The sequence below is a fragment of the Schistocerca piceifrons genome, chromosome 2 (assembly GCF_021461385.2).
Source record: "Schistocerca piceifrons isolate TAMUIC-IGC-003096 chromosome 2, iqSchPice1.1, whole genome shotgun sequence".
In the NCBI taxonomy this organism is placed as follows: domain Eukaryota; kingdom Metazoa; phylum Arthropoda; class Insecta; order Orthoptera; family Acrididae; genus Schistocerca; species Schistocerca piceifrons.
In genome coordinates, this window is record NC_060139.1 from 95116583 (window position 1) to 95140445 (window position 23863).

The 23863-nt window shown below is 48.3% G+C and overlaps 39 non-coding genes across 39 annotated transcripts; 20 read left to right on the plus strand and 19 right to left on the minus strand.

Annotated features, from left to right (window-relative positions):
- The first annotated feature begins 142 nt into the window (after positions 1 to 142).
- On the plus strand, positions 143 to 214 carry Trnap-ugg. Its single transcript has one exon. It is a non-coding gene; the product is annotated as a tRNA-Pro (tRNA).
- A 498-nt stretch (positions 215 to 712) lies between these two features.
- Positions 713 to 784, minus strand: Trnaq-uug. Its single transcript has one exon. It is a non-coding gene; the product is annotated as a tRNA-Gln (tRNA).
- A 557-nt stretch (positions 785 to 1341) lies between these two features.
- Trnap-ugg lies at positions 1342 to 1413 on the plus strand. Its single transcript has one exon. It is a non-coding gene; the product is annotated as a tRNA-Pro (tRNA).
- A 498-nt stretch (positions 1414 to 1911) lies between these two features.
- Positions 1912 to 1983, minus strand: Trnaq-uug. The gene has a single exon. It is a non-coding gene; the product is annotated as a tRNA-Gln (tRNA).
- A 557-nt stretch (positions 1984 to 2540) lies between these two features.
- On the plus strand, positions 2541 to 2612 carry Trnap-ugg. Its single transcript has one exon. It is a non-coding gene; the product is annotated as a tRNA-Pro (tRNA).
- A 507-nt stretch (positions 2613 to 3119) lies between these two features.
- Trnaq-uug lies at positions 3120 to 3191 on the minus strand. Its single transcript has one exon. It is a non-coding gene; the product is annotated as a tRNA-Gln (tRNA).
- A 557-nt stretch (positions 3192 to 3748) lies between these two features.
- Trnap-ugg lies at positions 3749 to 3820 on the plus strand. The gene has a single exon. It is a non-coding gene; the product is annotated as a tRNA-Pro (tRNA).
- A 507-nt stretch (positions 3821 to 4327) lies between these two features.
- Trnaq-uug lies at positions 4328 to 4399 on the minus strand. The gene has a single exon. It is a non-coding gene; the product is annotated as a tRNA-Gln (tRNA).
- A 557-nt stretch (positions 4400 to 4956) lies between these two features.
- Positions 4957 to 5028, plus strand: Trnap-ugg. The gene has a single exon. It is a non-coding gene; the product is annotated as a tRNA-Pro (tRNA).
- Positions 5029 to 5535: 507 nt separating this feature from the next.
- Trnaq-uug lies at positions 5536 to 5607 on the minus strand. The gene has a single exon. It is a non-coding gene; the product is annotated as a tRNA-Gln (tRNA).
- A 557-nt stretch (positions 5608 to 6164) lies between these two features.
- Positions 6165 to 6236, plus strand: Trnap-ugg. The gene has a single exon. It is a non-coding gene; the product is annotated as a tRNA-Pro (tRNA).
- A 507-nt stretch (positions 6237 to 6743) lies between these two features.
- Positions 6744 to 6815, minus strand: Trnaq-uug. Its single transcript has one exon. It is a non-coding gene; the product is annotated as a tRNA-Gln (tRNA).
- A 557-nt stretch (positions 6816 to 7372) lies between these two features.
- On the plus strand, positions 7373 to 7444 carry Trnap-ugg. Its single transcript has one exon. It is a non-coding gene; the product is annotated as a tRNA-Pro (tRNA).
- A 498-nt stretch (positions 7445 to 7942) lies between these two features.
- On the minus strand, positions 7943 to 8014 carry Trnaq-uug. The gene has a single exon. It is a non-coding gene; the product is annotated as a tRNA-Gln (tRNA).
- Positions 8015 to 8571: 557 nt separating this feature from the next.
- On the plus strand, positions 8572 to 8643 carry Trnap-ugg. The gene has a single exon. It is a non-coding gene; the product is annotated as a tRNA-Pro (tRNA).
- Positions 8644 to 9150: 507 nt separating this feature from the next.
- On the minus strand, positions 9151 to 9222 carry Trnaq-uug. The gene has a single exon. It is a non-coding gene; the product is annotated as a tRNA-Gln (tRNA).
- A 557-nt stretch (positions 9223 to 9779) lies between these two features.
- Trnap-ugg lies at positions 9780 to 9851 on the plus strand. The gene has a single exon. It is a non-coding gene; the product is annotated as a tRNA-Pro (tRNA).
- A 507-nt stretch (positions 9852 to 10358) lies between these two features.
- Positions 10359 to 10430, minus strand: Trnaq-uug. Its single transcript has one exon. It is a non-coding gene; the product is annotated as a tRNA-Gln (tRNA).
- Positions 10431 to 10987: 557 nt separating this feature from the next.
- On the plus strand, positions 10988 to 11059 carry Trnap-ugg. Its single transcript has one exon. It is a non-coding gene; the product is annotated as a tRNA-Pro (tRNA).
- Positions 11060 to 11566: 507 nt separating this feature from the next.
- On the minus strand, positions 11567 to 11638 carry Trnaq-uug. The gene has a single exon. It is a non-coding gene; the product is annotated as a tRNA-Gln (tRNA).
- Positions 11639 to 12195: 557 nt separating this feature from the next.
- Positions 12196 to 12267, plus strand: Trnap-ugg. Its single transcript has one exon. It is a non-coding gene; the product is annotated as a tRNA-Pro (tRNA).
- Positions 12268 to 13403: 1136 nt separating this feature from the next.
- Trnat-ugu lies at positions 13404 to 13475 on the plus strand. Its single transcript has one exon. It is a non-coding gene; the product is annotated as a tRNA-Thr (tRNA).
- Positions 13476 to 13982: 507 nt separating this feature from the next.
- On the minus strand, positions 13983 to 14054 carry Trnaq-uug. Its single transcript has one exon. It is a non-coding gene; the product is annotated as a tRNA-Gln (tRNA).
- Positions 14055 to 14611: 557 nt separating this feature from the next.
- On the plus strand, positions 14612 to 14683 carry Trnap-ugg. The gene has a single exon. It is a non-coding gene; the product is annotated as a tRNA-Pro (tRNA).
- A 507-nt stretch (positions 14684 to 15190) lies between these two features.
- Trnaq-uug lies at positions 15191 to 15262 on the minus strand. Its single transcript has one exon. It is a non-coding gene; the product is annotated as a tRNA-Gln (tRNA).
- A 557-nt stretch (positions 15263 to 15819) lies between these two features.
- On the plus strand, positions 15820 to 15891 carry Trnap-ugg. The gene has a single exon. It is a non-coding gene; the product is annotated as a tRNA-Pro (tRNA).
- A 507-nt stretch (positions 15892 to 16398) lies between these two features.
- Trnaq-uug lies at positions 16399 to 16470 on the minus strand. The gene has a single exon. It is a non-coding gene; the product is annotated as a tRNA-Gln (tRNA).
- Positions 16471 to 17027: 557 nt separating this feature from the next.
- Positions 17028 to 17100, plus strand: Trnaq-uug. The gene has a single exon. It is a non-coding gene; the product is annotated as a tRNA-Gln (tRNA).
- A 507-nt stretch (positions 17101 to 17607) lies between these two features.
- Positions 17608 to 17679, minus strand: Trnaq-uug. Its single transcript has one exon. It is a non-coding gene; the product is annotated as a tRNA-Gln (tRNA).
- Positions 17680 to 18235: 556 nt separating this feature from the next.
- On the plus strand, positions 18236 to 18307 carry Trnap-ugg. The gene has a single exon. It is a non-coding gene; the product is annotated as a tRNA-Pro (tRNA).
- A 507-nt stretch (positions 18308 to 18814) lies between these two features.
- On the minus strand, positions 18815 to 18886 carry Trnaq-uug. Its single transcript has one exon. It is a non-coding gene; the product is annotated as a tRNA-Gln (tRNA).
- A 557-nt stretch (positions 18887 to 19443) lies between these two features.
- Trnap-ugg lies at positions 19444 to 19515 on the plus strand. Its single transcript has one exon. It is a non-coding gene; the product is annotated as a tRNA-Pro (tRNA).
- Positions 19516 to 20022: 507 nt separating this feature from the next.
- Positions 20023 to 20094, minus strand: Trnaq-uug. The gene has a single exon. It is a non-coding gene; the product is annotated as a tRNA-Gln (tRNA).
- Positions 20095 to 20651: 557 nt separating this feature from the next.
- On the plus strand, positions 20652 to 20723 carry Trnap-ugg. The gene has a single exon. It is a non-coding gene; the product is annotated as a tRNA-Pro (tRNA).
- Positions 20724 to 21230: 507 nt separating this feature from the next.
- Trnaq-uug lies at positions 21231 to 21302 on the minus strand. Its single transcript has one exon. It is a non-coding gene; the product is annotated as a tRNA-Gln (tRNA).
- A 557-nt stretch (positions 21303 to 21859) lies between these two features.
- Positions 21860 to 21931, plus strand: Trnap-ugg. The gene has a single exon. It is a non-coding gene; the product is annotated as a tRNA-Pro (tRNA).
- A 507-nt stretch (positions 21932 to 22438) lies between these two features.
- Positions 22439 to 22510, minus strand: Trnaq-uug. The gene has a single exon. It is a non-coding gene; the product is annotated as a tRNA-Gln (tRNA).
- Positions 22511 to 23067: 557 nt separating this feature from the next.
- On the plus strand, positions 23068 to 23139 carry Trnap-ugg. The gene has a single exon. It is a non-coding gene; the product is annotated as a tRNA-Pro (tRNA).
- Positions 23140 to 23646: 507 nt separating this feature from the next.
- On the minus strand, positions 23647 to 23718 carry Trnaq-uug. The gene has a single exon. It is a non-coding gene; the product is annotated as a tRNA-Gln (tRNA).
- Between the last annotated feature and the right edge of the window lie 145 nt (positions 23719 to 23863).

Sequence of the window (23863 nt, forward strand, 5' to 3'; positions counted from 1 at the left end):
ATACACTGGTGTTCAGCACAGCGCATGTTGTAGGTGTCAGATTAAGAAACCTCTTTGAGAATATGGTCCAGCTAGGATGCTGCAACTAGCAAGTGCGGCAAGATCTCAGTAGGTGGCGGGGTGCAGACTTGCTTACTTGTGCGGCCTGTTGGTCTAGGGGTATGATTCCTGCTTTGGGTGCAGGAGGTCCCGGGTTCAAATCCCGGACAGGCCCTACTTTTCACTTTCGCGACAACCCAGCACTACGATAAACTTGCGAGTCTCTGAAAGTAAGCCATGCAGCAGGACAAACTGCATGTCGGGCCACCGGCCCATGAGACTCTCAGGTGCGTCTTATGGAAAGCAATCTACGTGGCAGGATTAAGCCGTCTCCGCTTACTTATATCTATACGTAAAGACTGGCACGTACAACGATTCTATTCGTTCCCCAGGAACTAGTACATCGCATGCAAGTTTTGTAAATGCATGCACATGCAGCACCCAAAACGGTGAGATGTCTTTCCTGCGGGGAGGAACAGCCTTCTCGCAGTTGAACCCCTTACGTCCCGTTATTAATCCTAGTAGCAAAAGCATAAGCATTTGGAGCGCTCCCCATTCACGCGTGGACTGCTATTAACATTTTGCATTTCATGATCCTAGTTAAATTTCTGCATATACAATTCCAACCACCGGCTCGTACACATTTCTAGAAACGATTGCAAAACACAGCGTCAGGTTCTACCGAGACTCGAACTCGGATCGCTGGATTCAAAGTCCAGAGTGCTAACCACTACACCATGGAACCGGATGCCTGCAGCGCTCTTAAATTCAGTGGTATCATGTAATTAAGCCCATAAGATGCGATGTCATTACACGTATGGTCCTCAGGAAGTGTTTGCGTGGCTAATGAAGCAACCAAGTAGGCTGGAAGTGGAAGGAGCACCTTCGAATGTAGCGAGAATTCTTGCCAGTATTCGTACATGAAGTGATGTCGAAGGATCAGGTAATCAAAATCGCGAAACAGCCACTTTCGTATGGCGGATGCTTTGTGCTGGAAGCAGCCTAGCTATGAAAACAGCTATGGACACAGAGTACTGTCGAAAACTACGTGCTGACTCAGAACGCTACGTAGTGGGCGGATTGTTCGTGACACGATAACATTTGCACTACACACGGTCGAAATACTGTCACACAACTCAAGCAGCTCTTTCAGCATTCACATACACTGGTGTTCAGCACAGCGCATGTTGTAGGTGTCAGATTAAGAAACCTCTTTGAGAATATGGTCCAGCTAGGATGCTGCAACTAGCAAGTGCGGCAAGATCTCAGTAGGTGGCGGGGTGCAGACTTGCTTACTTGTGCGGCCTGTTGGTCTAGGGGTATGATTCCTGCTTTGGGTGCAGGAGGTCCCGGGTTCAAATCCCGGACAGGCCCTACTTTTCACTTTCGCGACAACCCAGCACTACGATAAACTTGCGAGTCTCTGAAAGTAAGCCATGGAGCAGGAGAAACTGCATGTCGGGCCACGGGCCCATGAGACTCTCAGGTGCGTCTTATGGAAGGCAATCTACGTGGCAGGATTAAGCCGTCTCCGCTTACTTATATCTATACGTAAAGACTGGCACGTACAACGATTCTATTCGATCCCCAGGAACTAGTACATCGCATGCAAGTTTTGTAAATGCATGCGCATGCAGCACCCAAAACGGTGAGATGTCTTTCCTGCGGGGAGGAACAGCCTTCTCGCAGTTGAACCCCTTACGTCCCGTTATTAATCCTAGTAGCAAAAGCATAAGCATTTGGAGCGCTCCCCATTCACGTGTGGACTGCTATTAACATTTTGCATTTCATGATCCTAGTTAAATTTCTGCATATACAATTCCAACCACCGGCTCGTACACATTTCTAGAAACGATCGCAAAACACAGCGTCAGGTTCCACCGAGACTCGAACTCGGATCGCTGGATTCAAAGTCCAGAGTGCTAACCATTACACCATGGAACCGGATGCCTGTAGCGCTCTTAAATTCAGTGGTATCATGTAATTAAGTCCATAAGATGCGATGTCATTACACGTACGGTCCTCAGGAAGTGTTTGCGTGGCTAATGAAGCAACCAAGTAGGCTGGAAGTGGAAGGAGCACCTTCGAATGTAGCGAGAATTCTTGCCAGTATTCGTACATGAAGTGATGTCGAAGGATCAGGTAATCAAAATCGCGAAACAGCCACTTTCGTATGGCGGATGCTTTGTGCTGGAAGCAGCCTAGCTATGAAAACAGCTATGGACACAGAGTACTGTCGAAAACTGCGTGCTGACACAGAACGCTACGTAGTGGGCGGATTGTTCGTGACACGATAACATTTGCACTACACACGGTCGAAATACTGTCACACAACTCAAGCAGCTCTTTCAGCATTCACATACACTGGTGTTCAGCACAGCGCATGTCGTAGGTGTCAGATTAAGAAACCTCTTTGAGAATATGGTCCAGCTAGGATGCTGCAACTAGCAAGTGCGGCAAGATCTCAGTAGGTGGCGGGGTGCAGACTTGCTTACTCGTGCGGCCTGTTGGTCTAGGGGTATGATTCCTGCTTTGGGTGCAGGAGGTCCCGGGTTCAAATCCCGGACAGGCCCTACTTTTCACTTTCGCGACAACCCAGCACTACGATAAACTTGCGAGTCTCTGAAAGTAAGCCACGCAGCAGGACAAACTGCATGTCGGGCCACCGGCCCATGAGACTCTCAGGTGCGCTTTATGGAAGGCAATCTACGTGGCAGGATTAAGCCGTCTCCGCTTACTTATATCTATACGTAAAGACTGGCACGTACAACGATTCTATTCGTTCCCCAGGAACTAGTACATCGCATGCAAGTTTGGTAAATGCATGCGCATGCAGCACCCAAAACGGTGAGATGTCTTTCCTGCGGGGAGGAACAGCTGAGGTCGTCTTCTCGCAGTTGAACCCCTTACGTCCCGTTATTAATCCTAGTAGCAAAAGCATAAGCATTTGGAGCGCTCCCCATTCACGTGTGGACTGCTATTAACATTTTGCATTTCATGATCCTAGTTAAATTTCTGCATATACAATTCCAACCACCGGCTCGTACACATTTCTAGAAACGATCGCAAAACACAGCGTCAGGTTCCACCGAGACTCGAACTCGGATCGCTGGATTCAAAGTCCAGAGTGCTAACCATTACACCATGGAACCGGATGCCTGTAGCGCTCTTAAATTCAGTGGTATCATGTAATTAAGCCCATAAGATGCGATGTCATTACACGTATGGTCCTCAGGAAGTGTTTGCGTGGCTAATGAAGCAACCAAGTAGGCTGGAAGTGGAAGGAGCACCTTCGAATGTAGCGAGAATTCTTGCCAGTATTCGTACATGAAGTGATGTCGAAGGATCAGGTAATCAAAATCGCGAAACAGCCACTTTCGTATGGCGGATGCTTTGTGCTGGAAGCAGCCTAGCTATGAAAACAGCTATGGACACAGAGTACTGTCGAAAACTGCGTGCTGACACAGAACGCTACGTAGTGGGCGGATTGTTCGTGACACGATATCATTTGCACTACACACGGTCGAAATACTGTCACACAACTCAAGCAGCTCTTTCAGCATTCACATACACTGGTGTTCAGCACAGCGCATGTCGTAGGTGTCAGATTAAGAAACCTCTTTGAGAATATGGTCCAGCTAGGATGCTGCAACTAGCAAGTGCGGCAAGATCTCAGTAGGTGGCGGGGTGCAGACTTGCTTACTTGTGCGGCCTGTTGGTCTAGGGGTATGATTCCTGCTTTGGATGCAGGAGGTCCCGGGTTCAAATCCCGGACAGGCCCTACTTTTCACTTTCGCGACAACCCAGCACTACGATAAACTTGCGAGTCTCTGAAAGTAAGCCATGCAGCAGGACAAACTGCATGTCGGGCCACCGGCCCATGAGACTCTCAGGTATGTCTTATGGAAAGCAATTTACGTGGCAGGATTAAGCCGTCTCCGCTTACTTATATCTATACGTAAAGACTGGCACGTACAACGATTCTATTCGTTCCCCAGGAACTAGTACATCGCATGCAAGTTTGGTAAATGCATGCGCATGCAGCACCCAAAACGGTGAGATGTCTTTCCTGCGGGGAGGAACAGCTGAGGTCGTCTTCTCGCAGTTGAGCCCCTTACGTCCCGTTATTAATCCTAGTAGCAAAAGCATAAGCATTTGGAGCGCTCCCCATTCACGTGTGGACTGCTATTAACATTTTGCATTTCATGATCCTAGTTAAATTTCTGCATATACAATTCCAACCACCGGCTCGTACACATTTCTAGAAACGATCGCAAAACACAGCGTCAGGTTTCACCGAGACTCGAACTCGGATCGCTGGATTCAAAGTCCAGAGTGCTAACCATTACACCATGGAACCGGATGCCTGTAGCGCTCTTAAATTCAGTGGTATCATGTAATTAAGCCCATAAGATGCGATGTCATTACACGTATGGTCCTCAGGAAGTGTTTGCGTGGCTAATGAAGCAACCAAGTAGGCTGGAAGTGGAAGGAGCACCTTCGAATGTAGCGAGAATTCTTGCCAGTATTCGTACATGAAGTGATGTCGAAGGATCAGGTAATCAAAATCGCGAAACAGCCACTTTCGTATGGCGGATGCTTTGTGCTGGAAGCAGCCTAGCTATGAAAACAGCTATGGACACAGAGTACTGTCGAAAACTGCGTGCTGACACAGAACGCTACGTAGTGGGCGGATTGTTCGTGACACGATAACATTTGCACTACACACGGTCGAAATACTGTCACACAACTCAAGCAGCTCTTTCAGCATTCACATACACTGGTGTTCAGCACAGCGCATGTCGTAGGTGTCAGATTAAGAAACCTCTTTGAGAATATGGTCCAGCTAGGATGCTGCAACTAGCAAGTGCGGCAAGATCTCAGTAGGTGGCGGGGTGCAGACTTGCTTACTTGTGCGGCCTGTTGGTCTAGGGGTATGATTCCTGCTGTGGGTGCAGGAGGTCCCGGGTTCAAATCCCGGACAGGCCCTACTTTTCACTTTCGCGACAACCCAGCACTACGATAAACTTGCGAGTCTCTGAAAGTAAGCCATGCAGCAGGACAAACTGCATGTCGGGCCACCGGCCCATGAGACTCTCAGGTATGTCTTATGGAAAGCAATTTACGTGGCAGGATTAAGCCGTCTCCGCTTACTTATATCTATACGTAAAGACTGGCACGTACAACGATTCTATTCGTTCCCCAGGAACTAGTACATCGCATGCAAGTTTGGTAAATGCATGCGCATGCAGCACCCAAAACGGTGAGATGTCTTTCCTGCGGGGAGGAACAGCTGAGGTCGTCTTCTCGCAGTTGAGCCCCTTACGTCCCGTTATTAATCCTAGTAGCAAAAGCATAAGCATTTGGAGCGCTCCCCATTCACGTGTGGACTGCTATTAACATTTTGCATTTCATGATCCTAGTTAAATTTCTGCAAATACAATTCCAACCACCGGCTCGTACACATTTCTAGAAACGATCGCAAAACACAGCGTCAGGTTCCACCGAGACTCGAACTCGGATCGCTGGATTCAAAGTCCAGAGTGCTAACCATTACACCATGGAACCGGATGCCTGTAGCGCTCTTAAATTCAGTGGTATCATGTAATTAAGCCCATAAGATGCGATGTCATTACACGTATGGTCCTCAGGAAGTGTTTGCGTGGCTAATGAAGCAACCAAGTAGGCTGGAAGTGGAAGGAGCACCTTCGAATGTAGCGAGAATTCTTGCCAGTATTCGTACATGAAGTGATGTCGAAGGATCAGGTAATCAAAATCGCGAAACAGCCACTTTCGTATGGCGGATGCTTTGTGCTGGAAGCAGCCTAGCTATGAAAACAGCTATGGACACAGAGTACTGTCGAAAACTACGTGCTGACTCAGAACGCTACGTAGTGGGCGGATTGTTCGTGACACGATAACATTTGCACTACACACGGTCGAAATACTGTCACACAACTCAAGCAGCTCTTTCAGCATTCACATACACTGGTGTTCAGCACAGCGCATGTTGTAGGTGTCAGATTAAGAAACCTCTTTGAGAATATGGTCCAGCTAGGATGCTGCAACTAGCAAGTGCGGCAAGATCTCAGTAGGTGGCGGGGTGCAGACTTGCTTACTTGTGCGGCCTGTTGGTCTAGGGGTATGATTCCTGCTTTGGGTGCAGGAGGTCCCGGGTTCAAATCCCGGACAGGCCCTACTTTTCACTTTCGCGACAACCCAGCACTACGATAAACTTGCGAGTCTCTGAAAGTAAGCCATGCAGCAGGACAAACTGCATGTCGGGCCACCGGCCCATGAGACTCTCAGGTGCGTCTTATGGAAAGCAATCTACGTGGCAGGATTAAGCCGTCTCAGCTTACTTATATCTATACGTAAAGACTGGCACGTACAACGATTCTATTCGTTCCCCAGGAACTAGTACATCGCATGCAAGTTTGGTAAATGCATGCGCATGCAGCACCCAAAACGGTGAGATGTCTTTCCTGCGGGGAGGAACAGCTGAGGTCGTCTTCTCGCAGTTGAGCCCCTTACGTCCCGTTATTAATCCTAGTAGCAAAAGCATAAGCATTTGGAGCGCTCCCCATTCACGTGTGGACTGCTATTAACATTTTGCATTTCATGATCCTAGTTAAATTTCTGCAAATACAATTCCAACCACCGGCTCGTACACATTTCTAGAAACGATCGCAAAACACAGCGTCAGGTTCCACCGAGACTCGAACTCGGATCGCTGGATTCAAAGTCCAGAGTGCTAACCATTACACCATGGAACCGGAAGCCTGTAGCGCTCTTAAATTCAGTGGTATCATGTAATTAAGCCCATAAGATGCGATGTCATTACACGTATGGTCCTCAGGAAGTGTTTGCGTGGCTAATGAAGCAACCAAGTAGGCTGGAAGTGGAAGGAGCACCTTCGAATGTAGCGAGAATTCTTGCCAGTATTCGTACATGAAGTGATGTCGAAGGATCAGGTAATCAAAATCGCGAAACAGCCACTTTCGTATGGCGGATGCTTTGTGCTGGAAGCAGCCTAGCTATGAAAACAGCTATGGACACAGAGTACTGTCGAAAACTACGTGCTGACTCAGAACGCTACGTAGTGGGCGGATTGTTCGTGACACGATAACATTTGCACTACACACGGTCGAAATACTGTCACACAACTCAAGCAGCTCTTTCAGCATTCACATACACTGGTGTTCAGCACAGCGCATGTTGTAGGTGTCAGATTAAGAAACCTCTTTGAGAATATGGTCCAGCTAGGATGCTGCAACTAGCAAGTGCGGCAAGATCTCAGTAGGTGGCGGGGTGCAGACTTGCTTACTTGTGCGGCCTGTTGGTCTAGGGGTATGATTCCTGCTTTGGGTGCAGGAGGTCCCGGGTTCAAATCCCGGACAGGCCCTACTTTTCACTTTCGCGACAACCCAGCACTACGATAAACTTGCGAGTCTCTGAAAGTAAGCCATGGAGCAGGAGAAACTGCATGTCGGGCCACGGGCCCATGAGACTCTCAGGTGCGTCTTATGGAAGGCAATCTACGTGGCAGGATTAAGCCGTCTCCGCTTACTTATATCTATACGTAAAGACTGGCACGTACAACGATTCTATTCGATCCCCAGGAACTAGTACATCGCATGCAAGTTTTGTAAATGCATGCGCTTGCAGCACCCAAAACGGTGAGATGTCTTTCCTGCGGGGAGGAACAGCCTTCTCGCAGTTGAACCCCTTACGTCCCGTTATTAATCCTAGTAGCAAAAGCATAAGCATTTGGAGCGCTCCCCATTCACGTGTGGACTGCTATTAACATTTTGCATTTCATGATCCTAGTTAAATTTCTGCATATACAATTCCAACCACCGGCTCGTACACATTTCTAGAAACGATCGCAAAACACAGCGTCAGGTTCCACCGAGACTCGAACTCGGATCGCTGGATTCAAAGTCCAGAGTGCTAACCATTACACCATGGAACCGGATGCCTGTAGCGCTCTTAAATTCAGTGGTATCATGTAATTAAGCCCATAAGATGCGATGTCATTACACGTATGGTCCTCAGGAAGTGTTTGCGTGGCTAATGAAGCAACCAAGTAGGCTGGAAGTGGAAGGAGCACCTTCGAATGTAGCGAGAATTCTTGCCAGTATTCGTACATGAAGTGATGTCGAAGGATCAGGTAATCAAAATCGCGAAACAGCCACTTTCGTATGGCGGATGCTTTGTGCTGGAAGCAGCCTAGCTATGAAAACAGCTATGGACACAGAGTACTGTCGAAAACTGCGTGCTGACACAGAACGCTACGTAGTGGGCGGATTGTTCGTGACACGATAACATTTGCACTACACACGGTCGAAATACTGTCACACAACTCAAGCAGCTCTTTCAGCATTCACATACACTGGTGTTCAGCACAGCGCATGTCGTAGGTGTCAGATTAAGAAACCTCTTTGAGAATATGGTCCAGCTAGGATGCTGCAACTAGCAAGTGCGGCAAGATCTCAGTAGGTGGCGGGGTGCAGACTTGCTTACTTGTGCGGCCTGTTGGTCTAGGGGTATGATTCCTGCTGTGGGTGCAGGAGGTCCCGGGTTCAAATCCCGGACAGGCCCTACTTTTCACTTTCGCGACAACCCAGCACTACGATAAACTTGCGAGTCTCTGAAAGTAAGCCATGCAGCAGGACAAACTGCATGTCGGGCCACCGGCCCATGAGACTCTCAGGTGCGTCTTATGGAAAGCAATCTACGTGGCAGGATTAAGCCGTCTCAGCTTACTTATATCTATACGTAAAGACTGGCACGTACAACGATTCTATTCGTTCCCCAGGAACTAGTACATCGCATGCAAGTTTGGTAAATGCATGCGCATGCAGCACCCAAAACGGTGAGATGTCTTTCCTGCGGGGAGGAACAGCTGAGGTCGTCTTCTCGCAGTTGAGCCCCTTACGTCCCGTTATTAATCCTAGTAGCAAAAGCATAAGCATTTGGAGCGCTCCCCATTCACGTGTGGACTGCTATTAACATTTTGCATTTCATGATCCTAGTTAAATTTCTGCAAATACAATTCCAACCACCGGCTCGTACACATTTCTAGAAACGATCGCAAAACACAGCGTCAGGTTCCACCGAGACTCGAACTCGGATCGCTGGATTCAAAGTCCAGAGTGCTAACCATTACACCATGGAACCGGATGCCTGTAGCGCTCTTAAATTCAGTGGTATCATGTAATTAAGCCCATAAGATGCGATGTCATTACACGTATGGTCCTCAGGAAGTGTTTGCGTGGCTAATGAAGCAACCAAGTAGGCTGGAAGTGGAAGGAGCACCTTCGAATGTAGCGAGAATTCTTGCCAGTATTCGTACATGAAGTGATGTCGAAGGATCAGGTAATCAAAATCGCGAAACAGCCACTTTCGTATGGCGGATGCTTTGTGCTGGAAGCAGCCTAGCTATGAAAACAGCTATGGACACAGAGTACTGTCGAAAACTGCGTGCTGACACAGAACGCTACGTAGTGGGCGGATTGTTCGTGACACGATAACATTTGCACTACACACGGTCGAAATACTGTCACACAACTCAAGCAGCTCTTTCAGCATTCACATACACTGGTGTTCAGCACAGCGCATGTCGTAGGTGTCAGATTAAGAAACCTCTTTGAGAATATGGTCCAGCTAGGATGCTGCAACTAGCAAGTGCGGCAAGATCTCAGTAGGTGGCGGGGTGCAGACTTGCTTACTTGTGCGGCCTGTTGGTCTAGGGGTATGATTCCTGCTGTGGGTGCAGGAGGTCCCGGGTTCAAATCCCGGACAGGCCCTACTTTTCACTTTCGCGACAACCCAGCACTACGATAAACTTGCGAGTCTCTGAAAGTAAGCCATGCAGCAGGACAAACTGCATGTCGGGCCACCGGCCCATGAGACTCTCAGGTGCGTCTTATGGAAAGCAATCTACGTGGCAGGATTAAGCCGTCTCCGCTTACTTATATCTATACGTAAAGACTGGCACGTACAACGATTCTATTCGTTCCCCAGGAACTAGTACATCGCATGCAAGTTTGGTAAATGCATGCGCATGCAGCACCCAAAACGGTGAGATGTCTTTCCTGCGGGGAGGAACAGCTGAGGTCGTCTTCTCGCAGTTGAGCCCCTTACGTCCCGTTATTAATCCTAGTAGCAAAAGCATAAGCATTTGGAGCGCTCCCCATTCACGTGTGGACTGCTATTAACATTTTGCATTTCATGATCCTAGTTAAATTTCTGCATATACAATTCCAACCACCGGCTCGTACACATTTCTAGAAACGATCGCAAAACACAGCGTCAGGTTCCACCGAGACTCGAACTCGGATCGCTGGATTCAAAGTCCAGAGTGCTAACCATTACACCATGGAACCGGATGCCTGTAGCGCTCTTAAATTCAGTGGTATCATGTAATTAAGCCCATAAGATGCGATGTCATTACACGTATGGTCCTCAGGAAGTGTTTGCGTGGCTAATGAAGCAACCAAGTAGGCTGGAAGTGGAAGGAGCACCTTCGAATGTAGCGAGAATTCTTGCCAGTATTCGTACATGAAGTGATGTCGAAGGATCAGGTAATCAAAATCGCGAAACAGCCACTTTCGTATGGCGGATGCTTTGTGCTGGAAGCAGCCTAGCTATGAAAACAGCTATGGACACAGAGTACTGTCGAAAACTGCGTGCTGACACAGAACGCTACGTAGTGGGCGGATTGTTCGTGACACGATAACATTTGCACTACACACGGTCGAAATACTGTCACACAACTCAAGCAGCTCTTTCAGCATTCACATACACTGGTGTTCAGCACAGCGCATGTCGTAGGTGTCAGATTAAGAAACCTCTTTGAGAATATGGTCCAGCTAGGATGCTGCAACTAGCAAGTGCGGCAAGATCTCAGTAGGTGGCGGGGTGCAGACTTGCTTACTTGTGCGGCCTGTTGGTCTAGGGGTATGATTCCTGCTTTGGGTGCAGGAGGTCCCGGGTTCAAATCCCGGACAGGCCCTACTTTTCACTTTCGCGACAACCCAGCACTACGATAAACTTGCGAGTCTCTGAAAGTAAGCCATGCAGCAGGACAAACTGCATGTCGGGCCACCGGCCCATGAGACTCTCAGGTGTGTCTTATGGAAAGCAATCTACGTGGCAGGATTAAGCCGTCTCCGCTTACTTATATCTATACGTAAAGACTGGCACGTACAACGATTCTATTCGTTCCCCAGGAACTAGTACATCGCATGCAAGTTTGGTAAATGCATGCGCATGCAGCACCCAAAACGGTGAGATGTCTTTCCTGCGGGGAGGAACAGCTGAGGTCGTCTTCTCGCAGTTGAGCCCCTTACGTCCCGTTATTAATCCTAGTAACAAAAGCATAAGCATTTGGAGCGCTCCCCATTCACGTGTGGACTGCTATTAACATTTTGCAATTCATGATCCTAGTTAAATTTCTGCATATACAATTCCAACCACCGGCTCGTACACATTTCTAGAAACGATCGCAAAACACAGCGTCAGGTTCCACCGAGACTCGAACTCGGATCGCTGGATTCAAAGTCCAGAGTGCTAACCTTTACACCATGGAACCGGATGCCTGTAGCGCTCTTAAATTCAGTGGTATCATGTAATTAAGCCCATAAGATGCGATGTCATTACACGTATGGTCCTCAGGAAGTGTTTGCGTGGCTAATGAAGCAACCAAGTAGGCTGGAAGTGGAAGGAGCACCTTCGAATGTAGCGAGAATTCTTGCCAGTATTCGTACATGAAGTGATGTCGAAGGATCAGGTAATCAAAATCGCGAAACAGGCACTTTCGTATGGCGGATGCTTTGTGCTGGAAGCAGCCTAGCTATGAAAACAGCTATGGACACAGAGTACTGTCGAAAACTGCGTGCTGACACAGAACGCTACGTAGTGGGCGGATTGTTCGTGACACGATAACATTTGCACTACACACGGTCGAAATACTGTCACACAACTCAAGCAGCTCTTTCAGCATTCACATACACTGGTGTTCAGCACAGCGCATGTCGTAGGTGTCAGATTAAGAAACCTCTTTGAGAATATGGTCCAGCTAGGATGCTGCAACTAGCAAGTGCGGCAAGATCTCAGTAGGTGGCGGGGTGCAGACTTGCTTACTTGTGCGGCCTGTTGGTCTAGGGGTATGATTCCTGCTTTGGGTGCAGGAGGTCCCGGGTTCAAATCCCGGTCAGGCCCTACTTTTCACTTTCGCGACAACCCAGCACTACGATAAACTTGCGAGTCTCTGAAAGTAAGCCATGCAGCAGGACAAACTGCATGTCGGGCCACCGGCCCATGAGACTCTCAGGTGCGTCTTATGGAAAGCAATCTACGTGGCAGGATTAAGCCGTCTCCGCTTACTTATATCTATACGTAAAGACTGGCAGGTACAACGATTCTATTCGTTCCCCAGGAACTAGTACATCGCATGCAAGTTTGGTAAATGCATGCGCATGCAGCACCCAAAACGGTGAGATGTCTTTCCTGCGGGGAGGAACAGCTGAGGTCGTCTTCTCGCAGTTGAGCCCCTTACGTCCCGTTATTAATCGTAGTAGCAAAAGCATAAGCATTTGGAGCGCTCCCCATTCACGTGTGGACTGCTATTAACATTTTGCATTTCATGATCCTAGTTAAATTTCTGCATATACAATTCCAACCACCGGCTCGTACACATTTCTAGAAACGATCGCAAAACACAGCGTCAGGTTCCACCGAGACTCGAACTCGGATCGCTGGGTTCAAAGTCCAGAGTGCTATTCATTACACCATGGAACCGGATGCCTGTAGCGCTCTTAAATTCAGTGGTATCATGTAATTAAGCCCATAAGATGCGATGTCATTACACGTATGGTCCTCAGGAAGTGTTTGCGTGGCTAATGAAGCAACCAAGTAGGCTGGAAGTGGAAGGAGCACCTTCGAATGTAGCGAGGATTCTTGCCAGTATTCGTACATGAAGTGATGTCGAAGGATCAGGTAATCAAAATCGCGAAACAGCCACTTTCGTATGGCGGATGCTTTGTGCTGGAAGCAGCCTAGCTATGAAAACAGCTATGGACACAGAGTACTGTCGAAAACTGCGTGCTGACACAGAACGCTACGTAGTGGGCGGATTGTTCGTGACACGATAACATTTGCACTACACACGGTCGAAATACTGTCACACAACTCAAGCAGCTCTTTCAGCATTCACATACACTGGTGTTCAGCACAGCGCATGTCGTAGGTGTCAGATTAAGAAACCTCTTTGAGAATATGGTCCAGCTAGGATGCTGCAACTAGCAAGTGCGGCAAGATCTCAGTAGGTGGCGGGGTGCAGACTTGCTTACTTGTGCGGCCTGTTGGTCTAGGGGTATGATTCCTGCTTTGTGTGCAGGAGGTCCCGGGTTCAAATACCGGACAGGCCCTACTTTTCACTTTCGCGACAACCCAGCACTACGATAAACTTGCGAGTCTCTGAAAGTAAGCCATGCAGCAGGACAAACTGCATGTCGGGCAACCGGCCCATGAGACTCTCAGGTGCGTCTTATGGAAAGCAATCTACGTGGCAGGATTAAGCCGTCTCCGCTTACTTATATCTATACGTAAAGACTGGCACGTACAACGATTCTATTCGTTCCCCAGGAACTAGTACATCGCATGCAAGTTTGGTAAATGCATGCACATGCAGCACCCAAAACGGTGAGATGTCTTTCCTGCGGGGAGGAACAGCTGAGGTCGTCTTCTCGCAGTTGAGCCCCTTACGTCCCGTTATTAATCGTAGTAGCAAAAGCATAAGCATTTGGAGCGCTCCCCATTCACGTGTGGACTGCTATTAACATTTTGCATTTCATGATCCTAGTTAAATTTCTGCATATACAATTCCAACCACCGGCTCGTACACATTTCTAGAAACGATCGCAAAACACAGCGTCAGGTTCCACCGAGACTCGAACTCGGATCGCTGGATTCAAAGTCCAGAGTGCTAACCATTACACCATGGAACCGGATGCCTGTAGCGCTCTTAAATTCAGTGGTATCATGTAATTAAGCCGATAAGATGCGATGTTATTACACGTATGGTCCTGAGGAAGTGTTTGCGTGGCTAATGAAGCAACCAAGTAGGCTGGAAGTGGAAGGAGCACCTTCGAATGTAGCGAGAATTCTTGCCAGTATTCGTACATGAAGTGATGTCGAAGGATCAGGTAATCAAAATCGCGAAACAGCCACTTTCGTATGGCGGATGCTTTGTGCTGGAAGCAGCCTAGCTATGAAAACAGCTATGGACACAGAGTACTATCGAAAACTGCGTGCTGACACAGAACGCTACGTAGTGGGCGGACTGTTCGTGACACGATAACATTTGCACTACACACGGTCGAAATACTGTCACACAACTCAAGCAGCTCTTTCAGCATTCACATACACTGGTGTTCAGCACAGCGCATGTTGTAGGTGTCAGATTAAGAAAACTCTTTGAGAATATGGTCCAGCTAGGATGCTGCAACTAGCAAGTGCGGCAAGATCTCAGTAGGTGGCGGGGTGCAGATTTGCTTACTTGTGCGGCCTGTTGGTCTAGGTGTATGATTCCTGCTTTGGGTGCAGGAGGTCCCGGGTTCAAATCCCGGACAAGCCCTACTTTTCACTTTCGCGACAACCCAGCACTACGATAAACTTGCGAGTCTCTGAAAGTAAGCCATGCAGCAGGACAAACTGCATGTCGGGCCACCGGCCCATGAGACTCTCAGGTGCGTCTTATGGAAAGCAATCTACGTGGCAGGATTGAGCCGTCTCCGCTTACTTATATCTATACGTAAAGACTGGCACGTACAACGATTCTATCCGTTCCCCAGGAACTAGTACATCGCATGCAAGTTTGGTAAATGCATGCGCATGCAGCACCCAAAACGGTGAGATGTCTTTCCTGCGGGGAGGAACAGCTGAGGTCGTCTTCTCGCAGTTGAGCCCCTTACGTCCCGTTATTAATCCTAGTAGCAAAAGCATAAGCATTTGGAGCGCTCCCCATTCACGTGTGGACTGCTATTAACATTTTGCATTTCATGATCCTAGTTAAATTTCTGCATATACAATTCCAACCACCGGCTCGTACACATTTCTAGAAACGATCGCAAAACACAGCGTCAGGTTCCACCGAGACTCGAACTCGGATCGCTGGATTCAAAGTCCAGAGTGCTAACCATTACACCATGGAACCGGATGCCTGTAGCGCTCTTAAATTCAGTGGTATCATGTAATTAAGCCCATAAGATGCGATGTCATTACACGTATGGTCCTCAGGAAGTGTTTGCGTGGCTAATGAAGCAACCAAGTAGGCTGGAAGTGGAAGGAGCACCTTCGAATGTAGCGAGAATTCTTGCCAGTATTCGTACATGAAGTGATGTCGAAGGATCAGGTAATCAAAATCGCGAAACAGCCACTTTCGTATGGCGGATGCTTTGTGCTGGAAGCAGCCTAGCTATGAAAACAGCTATGGACACAGAGTACTGTCGAAAACTGCGTGCTGACACAGAACGCTACGTAGTGGGCGTATTGTTCGTGACACGATAACATTTGCACTACACACGGTCGAAATACTGTCACACAACTCAAGCAGCTCTTTCAGCATTCACATACACTGGTGTTCAGCACAGCGCATGTCGTAGGTGTCAGATTAAGAAACCTCTTTGAGAATATGGTCCAGCTAGGATGCTGCAACTAGCAAGTGCGGCAAGATCTCAGTAGGTGGCGGGGTGCAGACTTGCTTACTTGTGCGGCCTGTTGGTCTAGGGGTATGATTCCTGCTTTGGGTGCAGGAGGTCCCGGGTTCAAATCCCGGACAGGCCTTACTTTTCACTTTCGCGACAACCCAGCACTACGATAAACTTGCGAGTCTCCGAAAGTAAGCCATGCAGCAGGACAAACTGCATGTCGGGCCACCGGCCCATGAGACTCTCAGTTGCGCTTTATGGAAGGCAATCTACGTGGCAGGATTAAGCCGTCTCCGCTTACTTATATCTATACGTAAAGACTGGCACGTACAACGATTCTATTCGTTCCCCAGGAACTAGTACATCGCATGCAAGTTTGGTAAATGCATGCGCATGCAGCACCCAAAACGGTGAGATGTCTTTCCTGCGGGGAGGAACAGCTGAGGTCGTCTTCTCGCAGTTGAGCCCCTTACGTCCCGTTATTAATCGTAGTAGCAAAAGCATAAGCATTTGGAGCGCTCCCCATTCACGTGTGGACTGCTATTAACATTTTGCATTTCATGATCCTAGTTAAATTTCTGCATATACAACTCCAACCACCGGCTCGTACACATTTCTAGAAACGATCGCAAAACACAGCGTCAGGTTCCACCGAGACTCGAACTCGGATCGCTGGATTCAAAGTCCAGAGTGCTAACCATTACACCATGGAACCGGATGCCTGTAGCGCTCTTAAATTCAGTGGTATCATGTAATTAAGCCCATAAGATGCGATGTCATTACACGTATGGTCCTCAGGAAGTGTTTGCGTGGCTAATGAAGCAACCAAGTAGGCTGGAAGTGGAAGGAGCACCTTCGAATGTAGCGAGAATTCTTGCCAGTATTCGTACATGAAGTGATGTCGAAGGATCAGGTAATCAAAATCGCGAAACAGCCACTTTCGTATGGCGGATGCTTTGTGCTGGAAGCAGCCTAGCTATGAAAACAGCTATGGACACAGAGTACTGTCGAAAACTGCGTGCTGACACAGAACGCTACGTAGTGGGCGGATTGTTCGTGACACGATAACATTTGCACTACACACGGTCGAAATACTGTCACACAACTCAAGCAGCTCTTTCAGCATTCACATACACTGGTGTTCAGCACAGCGCATGTCGTAGGTGTCAGATTAAGAAACCTCTTTGAGAATATGGTCCAGCTAGGATGCTGCAACTAGCAAGTGCGGCAAGATCTCAGTAGGTGGCGGGGTGCAGACTTGCTTACTTGGGCGGCCTGTTGGTCTAGGGGTATGATTCCTGCTTTTGGGTGCAGGAGGTCCCGGGTTCAAATCCCGGACAGGCCCTACTTTTCACTTTCGCGACAACCCAGCACTACGATAAACTTGCGAGTCTCTGAAAGTAAGCCATGCAGCAGGACAAACTGCATGTCGGGCCACCGGCCCATGAGACTCTCAGTTGCGCTTTATGGAAGGCAATCTACGTGGCAGGATTAAGCCGTCTCCGCTTACTTATATCTATACGTAAAGACTGGCACGTACAACGATTCTATTCGTTCCCCAGGAACTAGTACATCGCATGCAAGTTTGGTAAATGCATGCGCATGCAGCACCCAAAACGGTGAGATGTCTTTCCTGCGGGGAGGAACAGCTGAGGTCGTCTTCTCGCAGTTGAGCCCCTTACGTCCCGTTATTAATCGTAGTAGCAAAAGCATAAGCATTTGGAGCGCTCCCCATTCACGTGCGGACTGCTATTAACATTTTGCATTTCATGATCCTAGTTAAATTTCTGCATATACAATTCCTACCACCGGCTCGTACACATTTCTAGAAACGATCGCAAAACACAACGTCAGATTCCACCGAGACTCGAACTCGGATCGCTGGATTCAAAGTCCAGAGTGCTAACCATTACACCATGGAACCGGATGCCTGTAGCGCTCTTAAATTCAGTGGTATCATGTAATTAAGCCCATAAGATGCGATGTCATTACACGTATGGTCCTCAGGAAGTGTTTGCGTGGCTAATGAAGCAACCAAGTAGGCTGGAAGTGGAAGGAGCACCTTCGAATGTAGCGAGAATTCTTGCCAGTATTCGTACATGAAGTGATGTCGAAGGATCAGGTAATCAAAATCGCGAAACAGCCACTTTCGTATGGCGGATGCTTTGTGCTGGAAGCAGCCTAGCTATGAAAACAGCTATGGACACAGAGTACTGTCGAAAACTGCGTGCTGACACAGAACGCTACGTAGTGGGCGGATTGTTCGTGACACGATAACATTTGCACTACACACGGTCGAAATACTGTCACACAACTCAAGCAGCTCTTTCAGCATTCACATACACTGGTGTTCAGCACAGCGCATGTCGTAGGTGTCAGATTAAGAAACCTCTTTGAGAATATGGTCCAGCTAGGATGCTGCAACTAGCAAGTGCGGCAAGATCTCAGTAGGTGGCGGGGTGCAGACTTGCTACTTGTGCGGCCTGTTGGTCTAGGGGTATGATTCCTGCTTTGGGTGCAGGAGGTCCCGGGTTCAAATCCCGGACAGGCCCTACTTCTCACTTTCGCGACAACCCAGCACTACGATAAACTTGCGAGTCTCTGAAAGTAAGCCATGCAGCAGGACAAACTGCATGTCGGGCCACCGGCCCATGAGACTCTCAGGTGCGCTTTATGGAAGGCAATCTACGTGGCAGGATTAAGCCGTCTCCGCTTACTTATATCTATACGTAAAGACTGGCACGTACAACGATTCTATTCGTTCCCCAGGAACTAGTACATCGCATGCAAGTTTGGTAAATGCATGCGCATGCAGCACCCAAAACGGTGAGATGTCTTTCCTGCGAGGAGGAACAGCTGAGGTCGTCTTCTCGCAGTTGAACCCCTTACGTCCCGTTATTAATCCTAGTAGCAAAAGCATAAGCATTTGGAGCGCTCCCCATTCACGTGTGGACTGCTATTAACATTTTGCATTTCATGATCCTAGTTAAATTTCTGCATATACAATTCCAACCACCGGCTCGTACACATTTCTAGAAACGATCGCAAAACACAGCGTCAGGTTCCACCGAGACTCGAACTCGGATCGCTGGATTCAAAGTCCAGAGTGCTAACCATTACACCATGGAACCGGATGCCTGTAGCGCTCTTAAATTCAGTGGTATCATGTAATTAAGCCCATAAGATGCGATGTCATTACACGTATGGTCCTCAGGAAGTGTTTGCGTGGCTAATGAAGCAACCAAGTAGGCTGGAAGTGGAAGGAGCACCTTCGAATGTAGCGAGAATTCTTGCCAGTATTCGTACATGAAGTGATGTCGAAGGATCAGGTAATCAAAATCGCGAAACAGCCACTTTCGTATGGCGGATGCTTTGTGCTGGAAGCAGCCTAGCTATGAAAACAGCTATGGACACAGAGTACTGTCGAAAACTGCGTGCTGACACAGAACGCTACGTAGTGGGCGTATTGTTCGTGACACGATAACATTTGCACTACACACGGTCGAAATACTGTCACACAACTCAAGCAGCTCTTTCAGCATTCACATACACTGGTGTTCAGCACAGCGCATGTCGTAGGTGTCAGATTAAGAAACCTCTTTGAGAATATGGTCCAGCTAGGATGCTGCAACTAGCAAGTGCGGCAAGATCTCAGTAGGTGGCGGGGTGCAGACTTGCTTACTTGTGCGGCCTGTTGGTCTAGGGGTATGATTCCTGCTTTGGGTGCAGGAGGTCCCGGGTTCAAATCCCGGACAGGCCCTACTTTTCACTTTCGCGACAACCCAGCACTACGATAAACTTGCGAGTCTCTGAAAGTAAGCCATGCAGCAGGACAAACTGCATGTCGGGCCACCGGCCCATGAGACTCTCAGGTGCGTCTTATGGAAAGCAATCTACGTGGCAGGATTAAGCCGTCACCGCTTACTTATATCTATACGTAAAGACTGGCACGTACAACGATTCTATTCGTTCCCCAGGAACTAGTACATCGCATGCAAGTTTGGTAAATGCATGCGCATGCAGCACCCAAAACGGTGAGATGTCTTTCCTGCGGGGAGGAACAGCTGAGGTCGTCTTCTCGCAGTTGAGCCCCTTACGTCCCGTTATTAATCCTAGTAGCAAAAGCATAAGCATTTGGAGCGCTCCCCATTCACGTGTGGACTGCTATTAACATTTTGCATTTCATGATCCTAGTTAAATTTCTGCATATACAATTCCAACCACCGGCTCGTACACATTTCTAGAAACGATCGCAAAACACAGCGTCAGGTTCCACCGAGACTCGAACTCGGATCGCTGGATTCAAAGTCCAGAGTGCTAACCATTACACCATGGAACCGGATGCCTGTAGCGCTCTTAAATTCAGTGGTATCATGTAATTAAGCCCATAAGATGCGATGTCATTACACGTATGGTCCTCAGGAAGTGTTTGCGTGGCTAATGAAGCAACCAAGTAGGCTGGAAGTGGAAGGAGCACCTTCGAATGTAGCGAGAATTCTTGCCAGTATTCGTACATGAAGTGATGTCGAAGGATCAGGTAATCAAAATCGCGAAACAGCCACTTTCGTATGGCGGATGCTTTGTGCTGGAAGCAGCCTAGCTATGAAAACAGCTATGGACACAGAGTACTGTCGAAAACCGCGTGCTGACACAGAACGCTACGTAGTGGGCGTATTGTTCGTGACACGATAACATTTGCACTACACACGGTCGAAATACTGTCACACAACTCAAGCAGCTCTTTCAGCATTCACATACACTGGTGTTCAGCACAGCGCATGTCGTAGGTGTCAGATTAAGAAACCTCTTTGAGAATATGGTCCAGCTAGGATGCTGCAACTAGCAAGTGCGGCAAGATCTCAGTAGGTGGCGGGGTGCAGACTTGCTTACTTGTGCGGCCTGTTGGTCTAGGGGTATGATTCCTGTTTTGGGTGCAGGAGGTCCCGGGTTCAAATCCCGGACAGGCCCTACTTTTCACTTTCGCGACAACCCAGCACTACGATAAACTTGCGAGTCTCTGAAAGTAAGCCATGCAGCAGGACAAACTGCATGTCGGGCCACCGGCCCATGAGACTCTCAGGTGCGCTTTATGGAAGGCAATCTACGTGGCAGGATTAAGCCGTCTCCGCTTACTTATATCTATACGTAAAGACTGGCACGTACAACGATTCTATTCGTTCCCCAGGAACTAGTACATCGCATGCAAGTTTGGTAAATGCATGCGCATGCAGCACCCGAAACGGTGACATGTCTTTCCTGCGGGGAGGAACAGCTGAGGTCGTCTTCTCGCAGTTGAACCCCTTACGTCCCGTTATTAATCCTAGTAGCAAAAGCATAAGCATTTGGAGCGCTCCCCATTCACGTGTGGACTGCTATTAACATTTTGCATTTCATGATCCTAGTTAAATTTCTGCATATACAATTCCAACCACCGGCTCGTACACATTTCTAGAAACGATCGCAAAACACAGCGTCAGGTTCCACCGAGACTCGAACTCGGATCGCTGGATTCAAAGTCCAGAGTGCTAACCATTACACCATGGAACCGGATGCCTGTAGCGCTCTTAAATTCAGTGGTATCATGTAATTAAGCCCATAAGATGCGATGTCATTACACGTATGGTCCTCAGGAAGTGTTTGCGTGGCTAATGAAGCAACCAAGTAGGCTGGAAGTGGAAGGAGCACCTTCGAATGTAGCGAGAATTCTTGCCAGTATTCGTACATGAAGTGATGTCGAAGGATCAGGTAATCAAAATCGCGAAACAGCCACTTTCGTATGGCGGATGCTTTGTGCTGGAAGCAGCCTAGCTATGAAAACAGCTATGGACACAGAGTACTGTCGAAAACTGCGTGCTGACACAGAACGCTACGTAGTGGGCGGATTGTTCGTGACACGATAACATTTGCACTACACACGGTCGAAATACTGTCACACAACTCAAGCAGCTCTTTCAGCATTCACATACACTGGTGTTCAGCACAGCGCATGTCGTAGGTGTCAGATTAAGAAACCTCTTTGAGAATATGGTCCAGCTAGGATGCTGCAACTAGCAAGTGCGGCAAGATCTCAGTAGGTGGCGGGGTGCAGACTTGCTTACTTGTGCGGCCTGTTGGTCTGGGGGTATGATTCCTGCTTTGGGTGCAGGAGGTCCCGGGTTCAAATCCCGGACAGGCCCTACTTTTCACTTTCGCGACAACCCAGCACTACGATAAACTTGCGAGTCTCTGAAAGTAAGCCATGCAGCAGGACAAACTGCATGTCGGGCCACCGGCCCATGAGACTCTCAGGTGCGCTTTATGGAAGGCAATCTACGTGGCAGGATTAAGCCGTCTCCGCTTACTTATATCTATACGTAAAGACTGGCACGTACAACGATTCTATTCGTTCCCCAGGAACTAGTACATCGCATGCAAGTTTGGTAAATGCATGCGCATGCAGCACCCGAAACGGTGACATGTCTTTCCTGCGGGGAGGAACAGCTGAGGTCGTCTTCTCGCAGTTGAACCCCTTACGTCCCGTTATTAATCCTAGTAGCAAAAGCATAAGCATTTGGAGCGCTCCCCATTCACGTGTGGACTGCTATTAACATTTTGCATTTCATGATCCTAGTTAAATTTCTGCATATACAATTCCAACCACCGGCTCGTACACATTTCTAGAAACGATCGCAAAACACAGCGTCAGGTTCCACCGAGACTCGAACTCGGATCGCTGGATTCAAAGTCCAGAGTGCTAACCATTACACCATGGAACCGGATGCCTGTAGCGCTCTTAAATTCAGTGGTATCATGTAATTAAGCCCATAAGATGCGATGTCATTACACGTATGGTCCTCAGGAAGTGTTTGCGTGGCTAATGAAGCAACCAAGTAGGCTGGAAGTGGAAGGAGCACCTTCGAATGTAGCGAGAATTCTTGCCAGTATTCGTACATGAAGTGATGTCGAAGGATCAGGTAATCAAAATCGCGAAACAGCCACTTTCGTATGGCGGATGCTTTGTGCTGGAAGCAGCCTAGCTATGAAAACAGCTATGGACACAGAGTACTGTCGAAAACTGCGTGCTGACACAGAACGCTACGTAGTGGGCGGATTGTTCGTGACACGATAACATTTGCACTACACACGGTCGAAATACTGTCACACAACTCAAGCAGCTCTTTCAGCATTCACATACACTGGTGTTCAGCACAGCGCATGTCGTAGGTGTCAGATTAAGAAACCTCTTTGAGAATATGGTCCAGCTAGGATGCTGCAACTAGCAAGTGCGGCAAGATCTCAGTAGGTGGCGGGGTGCAGACTTGCTTACTTGTGCGGCCTGTTGGTCTAGGGGTATGATTCCTGCTTTGGGTGCAGGAGGTCCCGGGTTCAAATCCCGGACAGGCCCTACTTTTCACTTTCGCGACAACCCAGCACTACGATAAACTTGCGAGTCTCTGAAAGTAAGCCATGCAGCAGGACAAACTGCATGTCGGGCCACCGGCCCATGAGACTCTCAGGTGCGCTTTATGGAAGGCAATCTACGTGGCAGGATTAAGCCGTCTCCGCTTACTTATATCTATACGTAAAGACTGGCACGTACAACGATTCTATTCGTTCCCCAGGAACTAGTACATCGCATGCAAGTTTGGTAAATGCATGCGCATGCAGCACCCGAAACGGTGACATGTCTTTCCTGCGGGGAGGAACAGCTGAGGTCGTCTTCTCGCAGTTGAACCCCTTACGTCCCGTTATTAATCCTAGTAGCAAAAGCATAAGCATTTGGAGCGCTCCCCATTCACGTGTGGACTGCTATTAACATTTTGCATTTCATGATCCTAGTTAAATTTCTGCATATACAATTCCAACCACCGGCTCGTACACATTTCTAGAAACGATCGCAAAACACAGCGTCAGGTTCCACCGAGACTCGAACTCGGATCGCTGGATTCAAAGTCCAGAGTGCTAACCATTACACCATGGAACCGGATGCCTGTAGCGCTCTTAAATTCAGTGGTATCATGTAATTAAGCCCATAAGATGCGATGTCATTACACGTATGGTCCTCAGGAAGTGTTTGCGTGGCTAATGAAGCAACCAAGTAGGCTGGAAGTGGAAGGAGCACCTTCGAA